Source organism: Triticum urartu, chromosome 5A (assembly GCF_056163025.1).
Source record: "Triticum urartu cultivar PI428250 chromosome 5A, HENAU_Tu73, whole genome shotgun sequence".
Classification (NCBI taxonomy): Eukaryota; Viridiplantae; Streptophyta; class Magnoliopsida; order Poales; family Poaceae; genus Triticum; species Triticum urartu.
This window is the reverse complement of record NC_141877.1, coordinates 36,210,799-36,235,294: the sequence shown is the minus strand read 5'-3', so window position 1 is coordinate 36,235,294 and position 24,496 is coordinate 36,210,799. Positions and strand designations below refer to the sequence as shown.

Genomic DNA, 24,496 nt, shown 5'->3' with positions numbered 1-24,496 from the left:
AGTAGCGCTGTAAAATAGTAAACGCTGCTGCTAATTAGCAGTAGCGCTTTTCCTGGCAGGCGCTACTAGTAACTCTATAGTAGTAGCGCTGGAAAACAAAAAGACGCTACTACTATGTGGGACCAGACGAGGCCACCGACGGTAGCTGGAGTTGTAGCGTTGTACATATACAAGCGCTACTACTAACAATTTAGTAGTAGCGCTTTATTTTACTGCGCCGCTATTGCTAATGGGGTCCACTTAGTAGTAGCGATTTTCCTGTAGAGCGCTACTACTAAGTCCCATAACAGCAGCCGTTTTGCTAAGCAGCGCTACTACTAGTTGCGGCTGGTGCCACCTTTTCACTCCCTCCCCTCCTGTCCCCCACTTTGCCCTCTCTCCCCCTCCTTTCCCCTCTCCACTCTCCATCATTGTTGCTCTTCTTCTCTCTTCCTCCTACCTCTCTTCTCATTAATGACATCCCTCCTCCATAAATGGCCTCTCTCACACATTTCTCTCTTTCTCCTACACCTCTCTTCTCTCCCCATTAATGCCACCCTCCACCATAACTCCCTCTCCATTAGTTAGCTAGCTAGATTCACCTCTCCTCCCCAACAACTAGATCTAGCTAGCTATTTAGCCATCCACATGCTCTCTAGATCGGTCTCTCTCATCATCTAATTAACCGTGTGCTCTCAATCGGTCTCTCTCGGGAGATATATAGGTGAGTAAAAAGTTATTCATTTCAAGAATGGGAATATGTGTGTTTGGGATATATATGGAGAGATTTGTGCGAGTGACATGCCCTCGAGTTGCTTATGTTTTGCCTAAATGTCGATTTATTTCTGTTTCGGTGAATTTCGAGAAAACTAAATATCTTCTATTTTTAGGCAAGGTCATCCAAAATTTTATATGACTTTGAAGCATGCATTATTTATTTTATAACCCTTTTACTTCTTATACCGTGCAGTCAGTCATGAAGGTGAGTGGATGGAACGTGGAGCGGTACATGCAATCCGCGGTGATGGACATGTATGCAAATAATCGGACTAAGATTAGATGTCCGTGTGCAAGATGCAAACAAGGAGTCCTTTTGGACCCTTTTGATCGTGGCACTTTGAAGGCGCACCTGCTGATGAATGGTTTCATGGATGGCTATACTCGGTGGGTAAGTGAAGAAGATGATGAGGAGGAGGACGTCCACATGGCAAGGAATAAGGACATGGCGGAGGGGCTAGACGAAGAGATGACCGATCGACACGAAGACGATGGCGCCGGACATGGCGGCGGGGAAGAGTCCGGAAATGACGGCTGTGGAGAAGATTCTGGACATGGTGAAGAAGAGTCCGGACATGGCAGAGAAGAGGCGGCAATCACGCCGCAGTCTTTGACGCTACTAAGTGCAGTCATGCAGGACCCTCATGTTTGAGACCTCCTTCACAAGAGTACGACTAGCGAGAGAGCTGCTTCTAGAGAGGAGACCAAGCTGGCGCAACTTGAAGTAGACTCGAAGACTCCATTGTATAACGGTTGCGATCCCGAGGTGACCCGATTGAGTTTCACGCTCGAACTTCTAAAGACGAAGGACAAAAACAAATGGACAGACAAAAGCCTCGATGAGCATTCGAAGTATCTACATAATAAAGTTCTACCCGTGGGGAACCTGTGTCCTACTAGTGTCGAGGAGGCCAAGAAAATCGTTTGCCCTTTTGATTTGCTGCACATTAGGTACCACACATGCATCAACGATTGCATCATTTATCGAGGGGAGCATCCAAAAAAACGAGCTGTCCAGTGTGCAATGCTTCTCGATACAAGAAGGCAGGAAAGAAATCTCCTCAGAAAGTTGTATGGTACTTTCCGATCACTCCCCGTCTACAGCGGTATTTCGTAGATCCTACACTATAAAAAAATACACTTCTATGATGATACATGTTTGTCACAGTAGGTCACGTTTTCTGTCATGCATGTACATCCATAACAAATTTATGACATAATCAAGATAGTCATACCTGTGCTGTCGTAGAAGTGTTCCTTGACATTACCAAAATTATCATCACGGAAGTGTCCACTTCCATGATGATAAATCGCGCGTCACGGAAGTGCTTTCATCAAGGGTGGCCGACACGTGTCATCTACCGTAACGAAACGCCGTTAAGCTATCGGGTCCGGTTTTGGATCCGATAACCTGTTAACAGCCCCGACCAATGGGGATTTTCCACGTGTAAAATCATGATTGGCTGGAGGAAACACATGTCGGCTCACCGTTGGGACATATGTCATCCACTCATTAGACCCAAAGCGTCTATGATACATCGACACGTGGCACGGCCCAACAGAGGCCCATTCCTGTGAAAAGGCCAGCTTGTTTGACTTGGTTAAAAGGTGGCGGGCTGGCCCACGGCAAGCCTGTTAACGGCCTGTTCGCATATAGCCCATTTACAGCCCGCTAACCCAGGGCCCGTTACGGCCTATCCGAATTAGGCCCAGTAGTGTCATCTGGACCGTCCAATATAATTGCATCCCGTTTTAACTTCCAGCCCATGTATGGCCCATGACGTCTTTTAGCCCATATGAGGCCCTTAGTAACCCTCGGCCCATTAACGGCCCGTGGTAAAACTGGCTCGTAATGAACAGTGTATCACTTTATACCCATTAATGGCCCATTATTCCGTTGGGCTGTTTCCAGCCCATGTTATCTTTCAGCCTTCTCGGGGTCCATTTATTCTTGGGCTCATTTTCATATTCGTTTACTTACGGCCTGTTACTGTTATTTTCTACTTGTGGGCCAAATTCAGCCCGTGGTTACAGTCGGCCCGTTAATACGTTGGGCCGTTTTCATAGCGTCATCAATATACGGCCGATTAACGACGGCCCGTTATGGTCGACCCATAAACGGACGTTTTCAACTCTAGCACATTTACGGCCATAATGTGGTCTATTATTGGCCCATGTTTGGCCGACCGATCATAAGCCTGTAGAAGGCCCATTGATGATACGGCCCATAGAAGGCCCATTGTGTCTACGACCCATATAAGGCCCATTGTTTCTACGCCACGTAGAAGGCCCATTGTTTCTACGACCCTCAGAAGGCCCATTGTTTCTACGGCCCATAGGGGGGCCATGTTAACTATAGCCGGTGGGCATCAAAGTTCGCCACCAGTGAAAATATAGGGAACACCCTACACTATAAAAAATGGCTTGTTGTTTTCTTCAGTCGGTGGCTGCACGTTAAGAACAATTTTTTTATCGCACCAAAACAAATTACAACTATAAAACAAAATGAAGGTTGGCATAAAAGTTAACAGTCTAGCAGATAAATGCACCACCAGAAGTTCAGAAGCTCAGTTCATTTGACCTAACTGTTACGTTTTCATGCTGTATTGTCCGATAGAGCACCATAACCTTCGCCTTCAGTTCTCCTAGGCTCCTGAACAACATAGAAAATGTCGGATAGTCTGGTTTCAAAACCATGCATATCTTGACAACATTGAACAATGTCCCTCCTTGTTTCACAAAGGGTCTCTGTTAGGGAATGGACTTGTGTCTAGAGCGCAGATACAACATTGTTTTGAGCTTGCATATCTTGATCATGAGGCAGTTTGGATGAGATTGCCTTAACAACCAAGCCAGTATTACGCAGGAACATGCTTTTGGCACTGTTAGTGGACATGTACTGACCCACCGCAGCAAGAGCTGGCATTACGGTTATAGTTTCCTCGCCACCTTCAGAAGGTGGTGGTTCCACCATATTTTCCATAGCTCGCTGAAAAGTTGTGGTTTTACATTAGTAGTACCAGAACAGAAGATATTAAGGAGGCAACAAAACCAAAAAATAGCTTTGGTCTATATACAGAACTTATTCTGGCAAACCCATGTAAAATAATAGTTGTATTTTAGTGCAAAGTACATAATAAAACCAGGTTCGAAACATATGACCATGTACCATCGCTAATGTATTGTCTATTTCTTCACATTGTATTGAGGTCTAAGGATAAAGAGATGAAGTTTATAATATAGTAAGCATAGTATGACATCATTCATACCACAAAACAACTGAGAACAGACAAACAGGCAATTGTAACGTTGTGTGGGAAAGTCCAGCACGGAACTAGATTACAGGTCAAGATCAAAGGAACATCACTCCTCTCTTTTAAACCTTGTAAGGTGCAATGATACACTAAGACAATTGTGTATAAAATTGAAAAGAGTAATAGACATTGGCTGCAAACCATGCAGTTCAAGGCACAAGTCAGAGTAAGTAGTAGTTAAAAGGCATGAGGATTAAGGACTTACAACAGCGGCTTTGACTGGTGTAGTCATGCCCTTCTTCTTGCTGGTGTGACAGTCCTTGAAGATTTCGACAATATTTGGTTCAGGTACTTTTTGGTCCTTGCGGGCTTTCCTCTGCATTTGGAATAAGTCAATATAGATCTGATAATATGGTACAACGAAAAGAGTGAAACGGCAGCTAATTACAAGAGCCTCGCAGTGTGCAATATAGCTACGAGATCCTGTCGTCTGTTGGAATTTCACTTTCGTACGGTTGGCCTTGTTCTTTGAACAGTTCACCTACAAGAAGATAGATTTGTGTGGCACATGCGTAAATAGGACTTCAACATGTGATCTGATCACATATATATAATGTACCTGATACTTCGGATCGGACCAGTGTTTAACGAGGCCTCTCCAGTCTTCATCAGATATATTTTCCACTGGAGATGTTTGGGCAAGTTCATTGTTAGCCTTGCCTTCAAAGTGAGTTTTCCTCAAGTTATACAAATACTGTCGCAGAGTAGACTTGAAAACATGGGTGCAAGATTGTCTGGTTGCATCATCTTGGCTATCCAACTTGAACCTCAACTGTTGAAAATTATGGGAGTCTCATTATCAGCAACCTAGAAAGTATTGGACAGAGCAAGACGATATTACTAGTTTCCATACATAACCATACTTACAGATAAATGGTCGAGGAAGGTGTTGAACTGGGTATCGTGTTTGTCATTCATGTACTGAATCCATGCTGGGAGGATACGTACATGACACCTAACAGCAACCACTGCCTCTGATACTAACTTGGCTAACTCTGTAGCATCACGTGGCCTTTTTAAACCTGCCTCAAAATGAATCTCCATTCTTCCTCCTCTAGATTTAGTTAACCTATCGAGCATTATCCCTGATGTTTGTTTGTGCGCCTAGGTGCTAGTCCAACAACAAACATAGGAAGTGTTAGTGTACATCAAACTGTGAGACTACATATAAAGAAGCATGCAACTGTAACTTGACTCCAGCAACTATCTTCTTACTGTTGAAGCTCACAAAGTTCATCTGATCTTGCCAACTCATCTTGTGTCAAGAGTGCTTCGGTGTTGGGTTTCGTAGTAATTTCAAAAAATTTCCTACGCACACGCAAGATCATGGTGATGCATAGCAACGAGAGGGGAGAGTGTGATCTACGTACCCTTGTAGATCGACAACGGAAGCGTTTGGTTGATGTAGTCGTACGTATCCACGGCCCGACCGATCAAGCACCGAAACTACGGCACCTCCGAATTCTAGCACACGTTCAGCTCGATGATGATCCCCGGACTCCGATCCAGCAAAGCGTCAGGGAGGAGTTCCGTCAGCACGACGACGTGGTGACGATCTTGATGTTCTACCGTCGCAGGGCTTCGCCTAAGCACCGCTACAATATGACCGAGGTGGAATATGGTGGAGGGGGGCACCGCACACGGCTAAGGAACGATCACGAAGATCAACTTGTGTCTATGGGGTGCCCCTTGCCTCAGTATATAAAGGATGGAGGAGGAGGAGGACGGCCAAAGCAATTGGTGCGGCCAGGATGTGGAGTCCTACTAGGACTCCAAGTCCTAGTAGGAGTTCACCAAGAGGGGAGGAAGGGAGAAGGAAGTGGAGGAGAAGGAGAGGTGGCCGGCCCCCTTTTCCCTAGTCCAATTCGGACCAGAGGGGGGGGCGCAGCAGCCCCTTGGCCCTATCTCCTCTTCCCACTAAAGCCCATCAAGGCCCATTGCTTCTCCCGTAACTACCCGGTACTCCCAAAAATACCCGAATCACTCGGAACCTTTCCGATGTCCGAATATAGTCGTCCAATATATCGATCTTTACGTCTCGACCATTTCGAGACTCCTCGTCATGTCCCCGATCTCATCCGGGACTCCGAACTCCTTCGGTACATCAAAACTCATAAACTCATAATATAACTGTCATCGAAACCTTAAGCATGCGGACCCTACGGGTTCGAGAACAATGTAGACATGAACGAGACATGTCTCCGGTCAATAACCAATAGCGGGACCTGGATGCCCATATTGGCTCCTACATATTCTACGAAGATCTTTATCGGTCATACCGCACACGGCTAAGAAAACGATCACTTGGATCAACTTGTGTGTCTAGGGGTGCCCCTGCCCCCGTATATAAAGGAGCAAGGGGAGGAGGCCGGCCGGCCCTATGGCACGCCAAGGAGGAGGAGTCCTCCTCCTAGTAGGAGTAGGACTCCCCTCTTTCCTACTCCTACTAGGAGGGGGAAAGGAAGGGGGAGGGAGAAGGAAAGGGGGGCCCCGCCCCCCCCCCCCTCTTCTAGTCCAATTCGGACAAGGGGGGAGGAGGCGCGCGGCCCACCCTGGCTGCTCCTCTCTCTCTCCACTAAGGACCATACGGCCCATTACTTCTCCCGGGGGGGGGGGGCTTCCGGTAACCCTCCGGCACTCCGATTTTCTCCGAAATCACCCGGAACACTTCCGGTGTCCGAATATAGCCGTCCAATATATCAATCTTTATGTCTCGACCATTTCGAGACTCCTCGTCATGTCCGTGATCACATCCGGGACTCCGAACTAACTTCGGTACATCAAAACTCATAAACTCATAATATAACTGTCATCGAAACCTTAAGCGTGCGGACCCTACGGGTTTGAGAACAATGTAGACATGACCGAGACATGTCCCCAGTCAATAACCAATAGCGGAACCTGGATGCTCATATTGGCTCCCACATATTCTACGAAGATCTTTATCGGTCAGACCGCATAACAACATACGTTGTTCCCTTTGTCATCGGTATGTTACTTGCCCGAGATTCGATCGTCGGTATCCAATACCTAGTTCAATCTCGTTACCGGCAAGTCTCTTTACTCGTTTTGTAATACATCATCCCGCAACTAACTCATTAGTTGCAATGCTTGCAAGGCTTAAGTGATGTGCATTACCGAGAGGGCCCAGAGATACCTCTCCGACAATCGGAGTGACAAATCCTAATCTCGAAATACGCCAACCCAACATGTACCTTTGGAGACACCTGTAGAGCACCTTTATAATCACCCATTTACGTTGTGACGTTTGGTAGCACACAAAGTGTTCCTCCGGTAAACGGGAGTTGCATAATCTCATAGTCATAGGAACATGTATAAGTCATGGAGAAAGCAATAGCAACAAACTAAACGATCAAGTGCTAAGCTAACGGAATGGGTCAAGTCAATCACATCATTCTCCTAATGATGTGATCCCGTTAATCAAATGACAACTCATGTCTATGGTTAGGAAACATAACCATCTTTGATCAACGAGCTAGTCAAGTAGAGGCATACTAGTGACACTTTGTTTGTCTATGTATTCACACATGTATTATGTTTCCGGTTAATACAATTCTAGCATGAATAATAAACATTTATCATGATATAAGGAAATAAATAATAACTTTATTATTGCCTCTAGGGCATATTTCCTTCAGTCTCCCACTTGCACTAGAGTCAATAATCTAGTTCACATCACCATGTGATTTAACAGCAATAGTTCACATCACCATGTGATTAACACCCATAGTTCACATCGATATGTGATCAACACCCAAAGGGTTTACTAGAGTCAGTAATCTAGTTCACATCGCTATGTGATTAACACCCAAAGAGTACTAAGGTGTGATCATGTTTTGCTTGTGAGAGAAGTTTAGTCAACGGGTCTGCCACATTCAGATCCGTATGTATTTTGCAAATTTCCTTGTCAACAATGCTCTGCACAGAGCTACTCTAGCTAATTGCTCCCACTTTCAATATGTATCCAGATTGAGACTTAGAGTCATCTGGATCAGTGTCAAAACTTGCATCGACGTAACCCTTTACGACGAATCCTTTTTGTCATGTCCATAATCGAGAAACATATCCTTATTCCACTAAGGATAATTTTGACCGCTGTCCAGTGATCTACTCCTAGATCACTATTGTACTCCCTTGCCAAAATCAGTGTAGGGTATACAATAGATCTGGTACACAGCATGGCATACTTTATAGAACCTATGGCCAAGGCATAGGGAATGACTTTCATTCTCATTCTATTTTCTGTCGTGGTCGGGCTTTGAGTCTTACTCAACTTTACACCTTGTAACACAGGAAAGAATTCTTTCTTTGACTGTTCCATTTTGAACTACTTAAAAATCTTGTCAAGGTATGTACTCATTGAAAAAACTTATCAAGCGTCTTGATCCATCTCTATAAATCTTGATGCTCAATATGTAAGCAGCTTCACCAAAGTCTTTCTTTGAAAAATTCCTTTCAAACACTCCTTTATGCTTTACAGAATAATTCTACATTATTTCCGATCAACAATATGTCATTCACATATACTTATCAGAAATGCTGTAGTGCTCCCACTCACTTTCTTGTAAATACAGGCTTCACCGCAAGTCTGTATAAAACTATATGCTTTGATCAATTTATCAAATCGTATATTCCAACTCCGAGATGCTTGCACCAGTCCATAGATGGATCGCTGGAGCTTGCATATTTTGTTAACACCTTTAGGATTGACAAAACCTTCTAGTTGCATCGTATACAACTCTTCTTTAGTAAATCCATTAAGGAATGCAGTTTTGTTTATCCATTTGCCAGATTTCATAAAATGCGGCAATTGCTAACATGATTCGGACAGACTTAAGCATAGATACGAGTGAGAAAATCTCATTGTAGTCAACACCTTGAACTTGTTGAAAACCTTTTGCGACAATTCTAGCTTTGTATATAGTAACACTACTATCAGCGTCCATCTTCCTCTTGAAGATCCATTTATTTTCTATGGCTTGCCGATCATCGGGCAAATCCATCAAAGTCCATACTTTGTTCTCATACATGGATCATATCTCAGATTTCATGGCCTCAAACCATTTCGCGGAATCTGGGCTCATCATCACTTCCTCATAGTTCGCAAGTTCATCATGGTCTAGTAATATGACTTCCAGAACAGGATTACCGCACCACTCTGGTGCGGATCTCACTCTGGTTTTCCTACGAGATTTGGTAGTAACTTGATCTGAAGTTACATGATCATCATCATTAGCTTCCTCACTAATTGGTGTAGTAGTCACAGGAACAGATTTTTGTGATGAACTACTTTCCAATAAGGGAGCAGGTACAGTTACCTCATCAAGTTCTACTTTCCTCCCACTCACTTCTTTCGAGAGAAACTCCTTCTCTAGAAAAACTCTGAATTTAGCAACAGAAGTCTTGCCTTCGGATTTGTGATAGAGGGTGTACCCAACAGTCTCCTTTGGGTATCCTATGAAGACATATTTCTCCGATTTGGGTTTGAGCTTATTAGGATGAAACCTTTTCATATAAGCATCACAACCCCAAACTTTAAGAAACGACAACTTTGGTTTCTTGCCAAACCACAGTTCAGATTATGTCGTCTCAACGGACTTAGATGGTGCCCTATTTAACGTGAATGCAGGTGTCTCTAATGCATAACCCCAAAACGATAGTGGTAGATCGGTAAGAGACATCATAGATCGCACCATATCTAATAAAGTACGGTTATGACATTCGGACACACCATTATGATGTGGTGTTCCAGGTGGCATGAGTTTGTGAAACTATTCCACATTGTTTTAATTGAAGACCAAACTTCGTAACTCAAATATTTTACTTTTGCGATCATATCGTAGAAACTTTCATTTTTGTTACGATGATTCTCCACTTCACTCTGAAATTCTTTGAACTTTTCAAATGTTTCAGACCTTTGTTTCATCAAGTAGATATACCCATATCTGCTCAAATCATCTGTGAAGTTCGGAAAATAACGATACTTGCCGTGAGCCTTAACACTCATCGGACCGCATACATCAGTATGTATTATTTCCAATAAGTCAGTTGCTCGCTCCGGAGAACGGAGTCTTAGTCATCTTGCCCATGAGGCATGGTTCGCAATCATCAAGGATTCATAATCAAGTGATTCCAAAATCCCATCAGCATGGAGTTTCTTCATGCACTTTACACCAATATGACTTAAACGGCAGTGCCACAAATAAGTTGCACTATCATTATTAACTTTGCATCTTTTGGTTTCAATATTATGATTATGTGTATCACTACGATCGAGATCCAACGAACTATTTTCATTGGGTGTGTAACCATATAAGGTTTTATTCATGCAAACAGAACAACAATTTATTCTCTTACTTAAATGAATAACCGTATTACAATAAACATGATCAAATCATATTCATGCTCAACGCAAACACCAAATAACACTTATTCAGGTTAAACACTAATCCCGAAAGTATAGGGGAGTGTGCGATGATGATCATATCAATCTTGGAACTACTTCCAACACGCATCGTCACTTCACCCTTAACTAGTCTCTGATTATTCTGCAACTCCTGTTTCGAGTTACTACTCTTAGCAACTGATCCAGTATCAAATAATGAGGGGTTGCTATAAACACTAGTAAAGTACACATCAATAACATGTATATCAAATATACTTTTGTTCACTTTGCCATCCTTCTTATCCGCCAAATACTTGGGGTAGTTCCGCTTCCAGTGACCAGTCCCTTTGCAGTAGAAGCACTTAGTCTCAGGCTTAGGACCAGACTTGGGCTTCTTCACTTGAGCAGCAACTTGCTTGCCGTTCTTCTTGAAGTTCCCCTTCTTCCCTTTGCCCTTTTCTTGAAACTAGTGATCTTGTCAACCATCAACACTTGATGCTCTTTCTTGATTTCTACCTTCATCGATTTCATCATCATGAAAAGCTTGGGATTCGTTTTCGTCATCCTTTGCATACTATAGTTCATCACGAAGTTCTACTAACTTGGTGATGGTGACTAGAGAATTCTGTCAATCACTATCTTATCTGGAAGATTAACTCCCACTTGATTCAAGCGATTGTAGTACCCAGACAATCTGAGCACATGCTCACTAGTTGAGCGATTCTCCTCCATCTTTTAGCTATAGAACTTGTTGGAGACTTCATATCTCTCAACTCGGGTATTTGCTTGAAATATTAACTTCAACTCCTAGAACATCTCATATGGTCCATGACGTTCAAAACGTCTTTGAAGTCCCGATTCTAAGCCGTTAAGCATGGTGCACTAAACTATCAAGTAGTCATCATATTTAGCTAGCCAAACGTTCATAACGTCAGCATCTGCTCCTGCAATAGGTCTATCACCTAGCGGTGCATCAAGGACATAATTCCTCTGTGAAGCAATGAGGATAAACCTCAGATCACGGATCCAATCCGCATCATTGCTACTAACATCTTTCAACACAATTTTTCTCTAGGAACATATCAAAATAAACATATGAAAGCAATAACGCGAGCTATTGATCTACAACATAATTTGCAAAATACTACCAAGACTAAGTTCATGATAAATTTAAGTTCAATTAATCATATTACTTAAGAACTCCCACTTAGATAGACATCCCTCTAATCCTCTAAGTGATCACGTGATCCAAATCAACTAAACCATGTCCGATCATCACGTGAGATGGAGCAGTTTCATTGATGAACATCACTATGTTGATCATATCTACTATATGATTCACGCTCGACCTTTCGGTCTCCGTGTTCCGAGGCCATATCTGTATATGCTTGGCTCGTCAAGTATAACCTGAGTATTCCGCGTGTGCAACTGTTTTGCACCCGTTGTATTTGAACGTAGAGCCTATCACACCCGATCATCACGTGGTGTCTCAGCACGAAGAACTTTCGCAACGGTGCATACTCAGGGAGAACACTTCTTGATAATTAGTGAGAGATCATCTTAAAATGCTACCGTCAAACTAAGCAAAAATAAGATGTACAAAAGATAAACATCATATGCAATCAAAATATGTGACATGATATGGCCATCATCATCTTGCTTCTTTGATCTCCATCTCCAAAGTACTGTCATGATCTATATCGTCACCGGCATGACACCATGATCTCCATCATCTTGATCTATATCAATGTGTCGTCACGTGGTCGTCTCGCCAACTATTGCTCTTGCAACTATTGCTATCGCATAGCGATAAAGTAAAGCAATTATTTGGCGCTTGCATCTTATGCAATAGAGAGACAACCATAAGGCTTTTGCCAGTTGCCGATAACTTCAACAAAACATGATCTCTCATACAACAACTTATATCTCATCATGTCTTGACCATATCACATCACAACATGCCCTGCAAAAACAAGTTAGACGTCCTCTACTTTGTTGTTGCATGTTTTACGTGGCTGCTACGGGCTTAAGCAAGAACCAATCTTACCTACGCATCAAAACCACAACGATAGTTTGTCAAGTTGGTGTTGTTTTAACCTTCGCAAGGACCGGGCGTAGCCACACTTGGTTCAACTAAAGTTGGAGAAACTGTCACCCGCAAGCCACCTATGTGCAAAGCACGTCGGGAGAACCGGTCTCGCATAAGCGTACGCGTAATGTCGGTCCGGGCCACTTCATCCAACAATACCGCCGAACCAAAGTGTGACATGCTGGTAAGCAGTATGACTTATATCGCCCACAACTCACTTGTGTTCTACTCATGCATATTACATCAACGCATAAAACCTGGCTCTGATACCACTGTTGGGTTTCGTAGTAATTTCAAAAAATTTCCTACGCACACGCAAGATCATGGTGATGCATAGCAACGAGAGGGGAGAGTGTGATCTACGTACCCTTGTAGATCGACAACGAAAGCGTTTGGTTGATGTAGTCGTACGTCTCCACGGCCCGACCGATCAAGCACCGAAACTACGGCACCTCCGAATTCTAGCACGCGTTCAGCTCGATGACGATCCCCGGGCTCCGATCCAGCAAAGCGTCGGGGAGGAGTTCCGTCAGCACGACGGCGTGGTGACGATCTTGATGTTCTACCGTCGCAGGGCTTCGCCTAAGCACCGCTACAATATGACAGAGGTGGAATATGGTGGAGGGGGGCACCGCACACGGCTAAGGAACGATCACGAAGATCAACTTGTGTCTATGGGGTGCCCCTTGCCTCAGTATATAAAGGATGGAGGAGGAGGAGGCCGGCCAAGGCAATTGGTGCGGCCAGGATGTGGAGTCCTACTAGGACTCCAAGTCCTAGTAGGAGTCCACCAAGAGGGGAGGAAGGGAGAAGGAAGTGGAGGAGAAGGAGAGGTGGCCGGCCCCCTTTTCCCTAGTCCAATTCGGACCAGAGGGGGGGGGCGCAGCAGCCCCTTGGCCCTTTCTCCTCTTCCCACTAAAGCCCATCAAGGCCCATTGCTTCTCCCGTAACTACCCGGTACTCCGAAAAATACCCGAATCACTCGGAACCTTTCCGATGTCTGAATATAGTCGTCCAATATATCGATCTTTACGTCTCGACCATTTCGAGACTCCTCGTCATGTCCCCGATCTCATCCGGGACTCCGAACTCCTTCGGTACATCAAAACTCATAAACTCATAATATAACTGTCATCGAAACCTTAAGCATGCGGACCCTACGGGTTCGAGAACAATGTAGACATGACCGAGACATGTCTCCGGTCAATAACCAATAGCGGGACCTGGATGCCCATATTGGCTCCTACATATTCTATGAAGATCTTTATCGGTCAGACCGCATAACAACATACGTTGTTCCCTTTGTCATCGGTATGTTACTTGCCCGAGATTCGATCGTCGGTATCCAATACCTAGTTCAATCTCGTTACCGGCAAGTCTCTTTACTCGTTCTGTAATACATCATCCCGCAACTAACTCATTAGTTGCAATGCTTGCAAGGCTTAAGTGATGTGCATTACCGAGAGGGCCCAGAGATACCTCTCCGACAATCGGAGTGACAAATCCTAATCTTGAAATATGCCAACCCAACATGTACCTTTGGAGACACCTGTAGAGCACCTTTATAATCACACATTTACGTTGTGACGTTTGGTAGCACACAAAGTGTTCCTCCGGCAAACGGGAGTTTCATAATCTCATAGTCATAGGAACATGTATAAGTCATGAAGAAAGCAATAGCAACATACTAAACGATCGGGTGCTAAGCTAATGGAATGGGTCATGTCAATCAGATCATTCACCTAATGATGTGATCCCGTTAATCAAATAACAACTCTTTGTCCATGGTTAGGAAACATAACCATCTTTGATTAACGAGCTAGTCAAGTAGAGGCATACTAGTGACACTCTGTTTGTCTATGTATTCACACATGTATTATGTTTCCGGTTAATAAAATTCTAGCATTAATAATAAACATTTATCATGATATAAGGAAATAAATAATAACTTTATTATTGCCTCTAGGGCATATTTCCTTCATTCGGAAGTAGTGTCAGGTGGCAAGGGAGCTTAGGAACGTGCTGCTAGCTGAGTTGACGAACGAGTAAATCGTGCAGCTGGTGGTACTATGGAAGGTGTTGCAATAATTAGGGTTGTCTCTGCTTGTTTGGTGGCAGCTATTTGTTTCTGTTTGGCTTGTTCTGCAGCTCGTGTAGCATGGGATACCCTGTCTGTACAATTTTCCGCTGGACTTTGACCTTCTGTTGTTCATACTTTGATATATATATATATATATATATATATATATATGTGAGTAAGAAGTTGTTCATTTCAAGAATAGGAATATGTGTGTGAATGAGAGTATGTGTATTTGGGATATATATCAAAGCCAATTTTAATTAACAATGATTTTTGATTTAGTAGTGAGCACAAAGTAACATATATCATGCAAGAACAAAGTCTAACTCTCTTCCTATGCATCGGCATGTCATAAAAGAACAATTCATGCACACATAGTAAAGGCCAATGCATAGTATAAACAATTTCGTGCAATTTTATCACATTGGAAATATGGAGAGGCGGAGATGTAGTTCCTCTCCCATAATAATTGCAAGTAGGAGCAGCAAGTACATGCATATTATTTCTATCAAAATCATCATGTGTAGTAGTGAAACGCAACCCATCAATATAATCCTTAAAGAGGGCAAACTTCTCCGATATAGTGTAGTCGGGAGAATTCAAAAAGATAATAGGACTATCATGCGTGGGTGCAATAGCAACAATTTCATATTTAATATAAGGAACTATAGCAAGTTCATCTCCATAAGCATAATTCATATTGGCATCTTGGCCACAACCATAGCAAGCATCATCAAAAAGGGATATTTCAAAAGAATCAACGGGATCATAACAATCATCCTTTGATAAGCACGAAGGGAAATTAAACAATGTATGAGTTGAAGAGTTACTCTCATTAGACGGTGGGCACGGGTAGCTAATCCTCTCTTCCTCCTTTTCTTCTTCGCTCTCCTCATCATCTTTTTCATCCAATGAGCCCACAGTTTCATCAATTTCTTCTTCCATGGACTCCTGCAAAATATTAGTCTCTTCTTGACAGCGGAGGAGTCCTCAATATATGGTCTCTACAAAATATTAGTCTCTTCTTGGACAGCGGAGGTGACATTGGAGTATCTAGGTGACATTAGGGCTTTGGTTGATTTGCATCTTAAGGTGTTATTTTACTACGAACTCTAGGATAGATCGAATGGAAATAATAGCTTCGTGTTATTTTACTACGTACTCTTCAATAGATCGATCAAAAAGAATAACTTTGAGGTGGTTTCATACCCTACAATAATCTCTTCGTTTGTTCTCCGCTATTAGTGACTTTGGAGTGACTCTTTGCTGCATGTTGAGGGATAGTTACATGATCCAATCATGTTATTATTGTTGAGAGGACTTGCACTAGTGAAAGTATGAACCCTAGGCCTTGTTTTAACACATTGCAATACCGTTTGTACTCACTTTTATCATTAGTTACCTTGCTGTTTTTATATTTTCAGATTACAAAAACTATTATCTACTATCCATATTGCACTTGTACCACCATCTCTTCGCCGAACTAGTGCACCTATACAATTTACCATTGTATTGGATGTGTTGGGGACACATGAGACTCTTTGTTATTTGGTTGCAGGGTTGCTTGAGAGAAACCATCTTCATCCTATGCCTCCCACGGATTGATAAACCTTAGGTCATCCACTTGAGGGAATTTGCTACTGTCCTACAAACCTCTGCACTTGGAGGCCCAACAACGTCTACAAGGAGAAGGTTGTGTAGTAGACATCAACCACACATGCATCAATGATTGCATCATTTATCGAGGGAGCACGCGGAAAAAACCAGCTGTCCAGTGTGCAATGCTTCTCGATACAAGAAGGTAGGAAAGAAAGCTCATCAAAAAGTTGTATGGTACTTTCCGATCACTCCCTCTGCAGCAGTATTTCGTAGATCCTAAGGAATTAAAGCTCATGCGCTGGCACGCGGAGAGGAAGAAGCCCGAGGATGGAGATGATCCGAAGCTGAGACACCTCGTAGATGGTAGCCAGTGGAGAGCATTCAACGCCGTATATGGATTTGCTGCAGAAGATCCAAGGAACATCATGCTTGGTGCGAGTACCAATGGCATGAATCCGTTTGGAAACCAGAACACCAACCACAAAACATGGCCCGTGTTTGTATGGATGTACAACCTTCCCCCATGGAAGTGTATGAAGACAAAGTACATACACATGAGCATGCTGATTCAAGGGCCGAAACAACCGGGAAATAGTATTAACCTGTATATGGGGCTTCTGCAAGAGGATCTAGACACGTTATGGAAAACACCGGCATGGACATGGACACCAGCAAAGGAGAGTATTTCCATATGAGAGCCGCGCTAATGACGACGGTGCACGACTATCTCGGTTACGGGTACACCTTAGGCCAGGTGTGCCACGGATACTGTGGATGCACGAGGTGCATGGATGATACAACGTCTCAGCAGCATACGTCAACGAAAGATGACGGTCCAGGAAAATCGTGTACATGGGGCATCGTAGATGGCTCGAGAAGGATGACCCGTGGAGAAAGCATGGAGATCCATTCAATGCGTTGGCTGAGCATCGAGGACCTCCACGTAAGAGGGCCGGCGCCGAAATCGGTGAGTTGTTGAGAAAATGGAAACAATGATCCACGTCTGGAAAGATCAAAAAGGAGCCGGAGCCGCTGCTAAAGGTATGGAAAACGAGGTCTGTTTTCTGGGACTTGGAGTATTGGCCCAATCACGACACGCCTCATTGCCTTGATCAAATGCATATCACAACGAATGTCCTCGAGAGCTCGCTTGGAACACTGATAAACATGCCGGAGAAGACCAAGGATGGGCCGAAGGCAAGGAAAGACTTGGAAGATTTGAAGATCAGGAAATATCTCCATCGTCATTTATGTTTACTATTGGTTGCTTGTATTTTGCTAATTATGCCTCTTTGTTTTCTTAAGTACACTATGTTGCATATTATCATTCAATCCATCAACTCACGATGCAGGTACATAGATCGGAGATGGCAAAGGACTACTACGCCGTGTACGTTGGGAGGGTTCCAGGAGTCTACGACCACTGGCCAGCCGCTCAGGCCCAGGTGCACAGGTACCCGAGTGCTAGCCATAGAGGGTTTGGCAGCAAAGCCGATCGAAGCGGAAAGTAGTTACTTGAGGTGGACACTCCAGCATGAGCAGGGGCGGGACCGCTGGTACTACATAGTCGCACTCTTGCTCATGTTGATCGCTCTTCTCTTCTACACCATGGTTTAGATAGAAATGATGAAACTTGTGTGTGTGCCATGACCATGCAGTTACACTTGTTCGAGACATGACATGATCGCACTTGTGTATCGCTATTTTCGAGATGTGACCATATTTGTGTTGAATGATGATGATGATGATGATGATGGTATGACGAGACTATTGTATGTTTATGATATGATGAGAATAGTGTATGTTTAGTATGACCTGACTATATAGAGCCTGTATAAATACATCACAAATACGTAGAGGGGGTGCAAATCTGTGAAAGCAGGAACATTAATAGTAGCGCTCGAAAGCACCTAGCAGTAGCGCTGGCTTAGCTGTAGCGCTTCATATGAACAAGCGCTACAGATAGTTATCAGTAGCGCTGGTCCTGGAAGCGCTACTACTAACCATACTTACCAGTAGCGCTGCCCATAACTGCGCTACTGCTACAACTTAGCAGTAGCGCTGGACCCAGCGCTACTACTATACATATTTCAAGCGCTACTACTAGGATTTTCTCATGTATTCAAAAAAAAATCAACATCTACTAAAATAATGGTCAACGCATAATTGAAAACATTGAACATGAATTTTTAAAATTATTCAACAAGTATTTGGAAACGATATTCATCATCTATTTTAAAAATGTTCAACATGTATAAAAAATTGTTAGCATGGGTAAAAAAATTAAAACATGTTTTAAATTTTTTTACATGTATTCTAAAGAAGGGTAAACAAAAATAAAAAAAGAAAACGTAAAAAAACTGATAAAAACTAAAAAGAAGTGGCCCAATTGAAAATCGGAGTTTGATTGGATCTAGTGCCTGAGGCAAGGCTGCGAGACTGCGAACCATACTTTACTATTTCTAGGGTTACCTAAAAAAACTATTTTTACGGAAGCAACTCATTCTTTACTTTGTGTCTTCTTTCCTCATGAGAGCCAAAGGTCGGTAATCTTTGTTTGACGCAACAGTCGTTGTTTGGCACAGGCGAACGGCTGAGCGACTAAGATGGGCCTTCCCATTTAGTAGCTACGTGATTTACAAAATGTTCAGATTTTAGAATTTTAGAATGTTTTACAAAAATCCCGGTTTTAGCAACTTTCCAGATGGTTTTATCCCATTTTTTTTTACCTATTTTGGGATCTTCTAGATGGTTCGAGTCCGTTTTTTTCTGGTTTTTTAGCGTTTTCTTTTTTATTTTCTTTGAAAAATGTTTGAAACAATAAAAAATTAGAATTTCAAAAAATGCTTGGGTTTCTAAGAGACCTTCAAAATAATGTGTTGATGATATTAAAAAAATGTATTTTTCAAAAATATTAATGTTTTTTCTTTTCTTAGAAAATTTTCAAAATTTTAGAAAATGTTCAGATTTTTAGAAAACATTCTAAAATTTCAAAAAACCTCTGATTTTTATAAGTATTTGTTTCCTTATAAACCTAATAAAAAACAAACAAAAAGGGTCGCTACAGTGAACCGACTCGCTGCCATGCGTGGGTTCGCTATAGTATGCCGCTCGCGTTTTTGAAAACAATAGACATTACGCTTTAAAAAAACCGGGCCAAAATGTTGTTGGGAGTATTTCAATGTCTTAAAAAATACATCATGTGTTTTTTAAAATGTTTATTATCCTGTACTATAAAAATATTCATCGTGTATTTGTTTATATTTTTATACATAAATGGAAAATGGAAAATGAGGGCTCATGAGGAAACATTGGCCAGGTTGTACGTAATTAGCGATAACACAGGCGCTTAGGTGAGCCACCTAATGTTCGCAGATGATTGAGTATTGTTCTGTAAGTTCCCTCAAAAAGTGTATTGTTCTGTTAGGCTGCAGAGGACGAAGCCCATATTTTTGCAGGTGCTACACAAATATTACCAAGCATCTGAGCAACGAATTAATAACGCACAGTCTTCATTTCATTTTGGGCGAGGGGTGTCCCGGAGACAGTGAGGAATGCGGTAAAGGGAATTTTGGCAATTCGAAATGAAGCTTTGGGGCTGCCATGTGATGTTGGTCGTTCTATAAATGGCACATTCTGGTATCTTAAGGATAGAGTCTGTAAAAACCTGCAAGGATGGATGGAAAAATGTTTATCTAGCAGCGGCAAGGAAATTCTAATCAAGTCAGTGGTGTAAACTATTTCCTTCCCTAAAATGTCTGACACCTTCATCAACATGACAACACCTCCCGCAAAAAAAACACGACAACACTCGTTGTAAATAGTGCATAAAACCCAACTCTGTGTATCTTACCACAACCCTGCTTCGCATACAACAATGAACATGACAAAATAGGGCAGACAATGGCTTGGCGAGGGCTCAGCCATGACAACCATTTACCAGTGTAATGCCCCAAGAGAATGGAACCCATCCTCTTAAAAGACCCTAGGATCGCCATGTGTGTCATCGCAGGACTCTCAAGCTTGCCTTTGTCCTCGACAGCATAGGTCAGCTTGAAGTTGATGGGCAGCTAAAAATCCAGCTGCAGAGTTGCACACTAGAATTTCCTTTTGAGGGCATCAAACACTGCAAGCGTAGGAGGAACCGGTTTGCAAGTGAAGGTTTGGTGGGTGCATTTTAGGACCACGACAGCTGCCTGAGAAGCATTAAGACTACTACTATTTACATGTAATTTACTTGAGACATAGGTATACGTGTACTATCAAGAGGGGATCGATTAAGATTGAGGGAGTTAATGATTCTTGCAGCGGAGGAAGCAAAGCAGATCACTGTCTACCAAGCAACTCAAGGTGTGGTGATTGTAGAACACACAGGGAGTCCCAGACCTGAGGAGAGAAATCAACATGAGCCGCAGACAAAAAAAGGTGAAGGTAAAAAATCAAACAGAAATCAGAGAACAGCAAGATCTGACGCTTCTCATAAACTGAAATCTTACGGTTATCTTGTTATTGTTTAGGCATATTATTTGAACCTTGCTGTTTTTTGGTTGTTCTTATCCTAATACTGAACTGAACCTCGTCTCTTCGGGGACAACTTTGTAATCTCGTTATCTTAATAAGGAAATATGGCAAAATAACGGTTGGAATAAGAAGTCCAGAATGGTCAAAATAGAGAATTTCACGCTGAAAGGGAAATGTTTGAGTGAAGTCAAATCCTCACTCTGGGTGGGCTAGGCAGAACGGGGGTAGAAGGGCTTTGGTTAAACCCATTCTAAGCCAAATGGAGCATTTGTACAATTTCACTGTTTTTACAACGCTCTTATGCTGTTTGGCAATAGTAATCAACTAAGGTACATATTCGTAACAAAGCCACGGGTACTTCGATCAACAAGGTCAATACTAGTACTTGCATGCAAATATTATGAAAAAGAACAGCACATTGTGAATCCAAGGAGATGGTATGTACATATCCAATTGCCTCGTCAATGCTTTATAATTGGTAACAAAGCCAGAGATATTCTTATCCACAAGACAAAGACTGGCACTTATGACACAAAGAGTATTGACAAAGGGAACCACATACTGGATCCAGGAATATATATGACACAAAATACAAATGCATAGTCAACACTGATACCTGTATTTCTGGATGCCAAATAATTGGGCCTCTACTAAGCCCATTTGTAGACATCCAAATCTTCACCATGAAGTTGTTGATGCTGGTGTTGAAGCCCGGGCAGCCACAAGGAAGATATCTGCCGCATATCATCGCTCAGCCACAGCTGCTGCAGACTGTCCAACTTCCGAACACACCTCAAGTTTGGACAAGCATGTGAACGTAGCTCTCTCACTCCAGAAAGATTTGAGACTCTCACTAGGCCTTCACATCCCGTGATTACAAGGGTCTCAAAGAGGAATCCTAGGTTCTCCACCACCCCTAAGCCGCTCATGCTTCTTAATTGGAGTCGTTTCAAGGAGGTGGCCTCCTCTCCAAGATGTCCGGGGAGAGCTCTCAACTTTGGCAGCTAACAAGTTCCAATTGGGCACATTCTTAATGACCGGCGATTCAAGTTTGGGGAAAAAAACCCCGTTGATCTTGGATCACCCTCTCTGCAGCCAACAAATTCCAACCCGATCTTGGTTACTGTAGTTGCTCCATCAATTTTTAGATATTTCAAGTTGGGTAGCTGCCCAATTGGTGGAAGATGCTGAAGGAAATATGCCCTAGAGGCAATAATAAAGTTATTATTTATTTCCTTATATCATGATAAATGTTTATTATTCATGCTAGAATTTTATTAACCGGAAACATGATACATGTGTGAATACATAGACAAACAGAGTGTCACTAGTATGCCTCTACTTGACTAGCTCGTTGATCAAAGATGGTTATGTTTCCTAGCCATAGACAAAGAGTTGTCATTTGGTTAACAGGATCACGTCATTAGGAGAATGATGTGATTGACTTGACCCATTCCGTTAGCATAGCACTTGATCGTTTAATTTATTGTTATTGTTTTCTTCATTACTTATACATGTTCCTATGACTACGAGATTATGCAACTCCCGTTTACCGGAGGAACACTTTGTGTTCTACCAAACGTCACAACGTAACTGGATGATTATAAAGGTGCTCTACAGGTGTCTCCGAAGGTACTTGTTGGGTTGGCGTATTTCGAGATTAGGATTTGTCACTCCGATTGTCGAAGAGGTATCTCTAGGCCCACTCGGTAATGCACATCACTATAAGCCTTGCAAGCATTGCAACTAATGATTTAGTTGCGGGGTGATGTATTACGGAACGAGTAAAGAGACTTGCCGGTAACGAGATTGAACTAGGTATTGAGATACCGACGATCCAATCTCGGGCAAGTAACATACCGATGATAAAGGGAACAACGTATGTTGTTATGCGGTTTGACCGATAAAGATCTTCGTAGAATATGTAGGAGCCAATATGAGCATCCAGGTTTCGCTATTGGTTATTGACCGGAGACTTGTCTCGGTCATGTCTACATAGTTCTCGAACCCGTAGGGTCCGCACGCTTAAAGTTCGATGACGGTTATATTATGAGTTTATGTGTTTTGATGTATCGAAGGAATTCGAAGTCCCGGATGAGATCGGGGACATGAAGAGGAGTCTCGAAATGGTCGAGACGTAAAGATCGATATATTGGACAACTATATTCGGACATCGGAAAGGTTCCGAGTGATTCGGGTATTTTCGGGAGTACCGAGGAGTTACGGGAATTCGTATTGGGCTTTAATGGGCCATACGGGAAAGGAGAGAAAGGCCTCAAAGGGTGGCCGCACCCTTCCTCATGGGCTGGTCCGAATTGGACTAGGGAGGGGGGCGCCTCCATCCTTCCTTCTCCTCTTCCCTTCCCTTTCCTTCCCTCCTACTCCTACTACTTGGAAGGGCTCCTAGTTCTACTAGGAAAGGGGGAATCCTACTCCCGGTGGGAGTAGGACTCCCCTAGGGCGCGCCATAGAGAGGGCCGGCCCTCCCCCTCCTCCACTCCTTTATATACGGGGGCAGGGGGCACCCCAAAGACACAACAATTGATCTCTTGATCTCTTAGCCGTGTGCGGTGCCCCCCTCCACCATAATCCACCTTGGTCATATCGTAGCGGTGCTTAGGCGAAGCCCTGCGTCGGTAGAACATCATCATCGTCACCACGCCGTCGTGCTGACGGAACTCTCCCTCAAAGCTCGGCTGGATCGGAGTTCGAGGGACGTCATCGAGTTGAACGTGTGCAGAACTCGGAGGTGCCGTGCGTTCGGTACTTGATCGGTCGGATCATGAAGACGTACGACTACATCAACTGCGTTGTGCTAACGCTTCCGGTCTACGAGGGTACGTAGACAACACTCTCCCCTCTTGTTGCTATGCATCACCATGATCTTGCGTGTGCGTAGGAATTTTTTTTGAAATTACTACGTTCCCCAACAGTGGCATCCGAGCCAGGTTTTATGCGTTGATGTAATATGCACGAGTAGAACACAGGTGAGTTGTGGGCGATATAAGTCATAGTGCTTACCAGCATGTCACACTTTGGTTCGGCGGTATTGTTGGATGAAGCGGTCCGGACCAACATTATGCTTACGCTTACGCGAGACTGGTTTTACAGTCGTGCTATGCACACAGGTGACTAGCGGGTGTCAGTTTCTCCAACTTTAGTTGAACCGAGTGTGGCTACGCCCGGTCCTTGCGAAGGTTAAAATAGCACCAACTTGACAAACTATCGTTGTGGTTTTGATGCATAGGTAAGAACGGTTCTTGCTAAAGCCCGTAGCAGCCATGTAAAACTTGCAACAACAAAGTAGAGGACGTCTAACTTGTTTTTGCAGGGCATGTTGTGATGTGATATGGTCAAGACGTGATGAGATATAAGTTGTTGTACAAGATGATCATGTTTTGTTGAAGTTATCGGCAACTGGCAGAAGCCTTATGGTTGTCTCTTTATTGCATAAGATGCAAGCGCCAAATAATTGCTTTACTTTATCGCTATGCGATAGCAATAGTTGCAAGAGCAATAGTTGGCGAGACGACCATGTGACGACACATTGATATAGATCAAGATGATGGGGATCATGGTGTCATGCCGGTGACGATGGAAATCATGACGATGCTTTGGAGATGGAGATCAAAGGCACAAGATGATGATGGCCATATCATGTCACATATTTTGATTGCATGTGATGTTTATCTTTTATACATCTTATTTTGCTTAGTTCGACGGTAGCTTTA

General features: G+C 43.1%; 2 pseudogenes; one reads left to right on the top strand and one right to left on the bottom strand.

The window, feature by feature from the left end:
* Positions 1-955: 955 nt before the first annotated feature.
* LOC147967785 (uncharacterized) lies at positions 956-20,425 on the top strand (annotated as a pseudogene).
* A 990-nt stretch (positions 20,426-21,415) lies between these two features.
* LOC147967784 (putative disease resistance protein RGA4) overlaps positions 21,416-24,496 on the bottom strand; it is a 48,683-nt pseudogene continuing 45,602 nt past the window's right edge.